The following is a 2,199-nucleotide window of genomic DNA, read 5'->3' on the forward strand; positions in this document are numbered from 1 at the left end:
CAGACTCTTTGATCTCAGCACACCTTCCAGCTCAGCAATATGGGTTCTCTTTGTTCTTCTCAGACCTGCCTTCCAAGTGCCCACAACTAAGTGAGCTGAGTAGCGCATGAGATGGCATGTGTTTGCCATCCTTCATGTGAATGAAGACTAATAAACTATTAGTGAGGCACTAGTATCAATGAAGAGTATTGTTAAGTTAATTTGTTAAGTCTTTTGTTTTTTAATATAAAAATTTATTTTTAAGTCAAAGTATGCAACAAATAAACCTACAGAAAACAGATTTTCCCACCACAATCTGTTGCAAACGCATCCCTTCAGTCATTATAAAGCTCTTAAAATACAAAAGAAATGAAATCTGTAAGAAAGTCTAGTAGACCAGATGCTGTTGTCATGACTATTATGCTGGTGGTTATGCTCTAGTACATCCCACGCCATCCACCTTCACTCATGCACCTTGCCCATAGTAACCTCCACTGCCTCCACCACCACGACCATATCCACCCAAGCCATCAGGAGTCCCATATCCTCCACTATAATTGTTCCCCATTCCCACTCTTCCAACAGATATATAACTGCCCTGATTATCCATTCCGTCTGTGCCGTAGCCTCCCATTCCAGAGCCTCCCATTCCAGAGCCACCTCGAGGAGTGGAACTTAAGAAGAGTTTGATGTATCAATATTGCATGTAATTCTTATCTTTAGACGTGGCAGCTACTGCATCCTCATGTGTTCGTCGTCGGCAGCCGTCCGTCTCGAGAGACGATGGTGTAGCTTCTTAAGAGTCTATCTGCACCGCCGAGAATGGCTGTGCAGTCCAACTCGGGAGTGACATGGTATCCGTCTCCTCCCGTGTTGAATCGACATCTTGCGATGACGCTGAAGCTACAGAGCCTGGGCAGGGTAATATGGAGGGTCTGCTGTTGCCCATGCAGCAGACCCACCTCATGTGTTACAAACTCTACATTTGCTTCTCCTGTTGCTCTACCATCAGCTCCAATATCAATATGCACTCGTATTGGGTTTAGTGGTGAGAAGAAATTCGCAATGTCATTTTCAGTTGCACGAAAAGGTAATCCTCTCATATGTACAAAATGGCCATCATGAAAACTTGAACTTGCATCACCAGCTCCACCATAGCCATGCCCTCCCATACCTTTTCAATCTCTCATTCTGTCATCAAAGCCATAATTCCCATAGCCATAATTATTATAGCCAGCACAGTCATCAAAACCTCCATAGCCACCATCAAATCCATCACCTCCTCGTGCATTCTGTCATACATACTTCCACGCCCAGCTCCATAATAATCCCCTCTTCCTCCTATTGGTCTATCATATGCTCCTGGCCGCTCGCCCAGCAATCTTCTTGGTGGATCGTAAAGTCCTCTGATTTCACTCCTGCTACTTCTGAAGATCTCAATATACCTGTGCCCTGTTCTTTCCTTGTGTTTCCCCAGAGCATTTTCTGCTATCTCCTTTGAAGCAAACTGCACCAAGGCCTCCCCTGCGCTTCTCCCCTTGTAGTCCATCATCAGTGTTATCTCATTTGGCACGATTTCCAACCCTTGGAAGAACTGAACCATTTCCTCTTTGCTGCAACCAAATGGCAATCCACGAAGTCGTACTGTCCCATTACTAGCGTCATTTGGACCATTATGTTTCATAACCCAATCCATCTCAATGCCGTTTGACTTAAACACCCCTTTTACTTCAGATACCCTGTCAAACGACAGCAGCGCTGACTCCGGGGATTGCAGGGTCCGGTTGAGAGGAAGAAGTCGCTCGCCTAGTGTAGCGCTCCCCACAGCGGTCCCTCCAACCGTCCCCAGCGGAGGCAACCACTTAGGGAGCTGCGCAGCAGAGTCAATGGCTTGGGGAGATAATTTGTTAAGTCTTAAACACCTCTACAAGAAATGCCCTTACACGCATTCTGGAATCACTATAATGTGAATAACGAACAACAGCGCCAAGGGCTTTATTCTCTGACAGAAACAGACTGAAATTTATCTGACAGATATGCACTCAGTTAACCAGTTTACTCCAAAATCCCTTTCAGAAAGATTACTTACATCAAAATTGTTGAGAAACATACGCACCTGCTTCCATGTAAGATGGAGTAAACGCATCCCACCCCATCTCTCACACTGAATGCAACTATAAAATATGCACAGAATGCAGGGGACACTGATTGAAGACTCTG

The 2,199-nt window shown here is 45.2% G+C and overlaps 1 pseudogene; it reads right to left on the bottom strand.

The window, feature by feature from the left end:
- Positions 1–416: 416 nt before the first annotated feature.
- Positions 417–1,713, bottom strand: LOC150018063 (heterogeneous nuclear ribonucleoprotein H3-like; annotated as a pseudogene).
- Positions 1,714–2,199: the final 486 nt, after the last annotated feature.

Source organism: Furipterus horrens, unplaced genomic scaffold (assembly GCF_987537825.1).
Source record: "Furipterus horrens unplaced genomic scaffold, mFurHor1.1.pri manual_scaffold_2, whole genome shotgun sequence".
Classification (NCBI taxonomy): Eukaryota; Metazoa; Chordata; class Mammalia; order Chiroptera; family Furipteridae; genus Furipterus; species Furipterus horrens.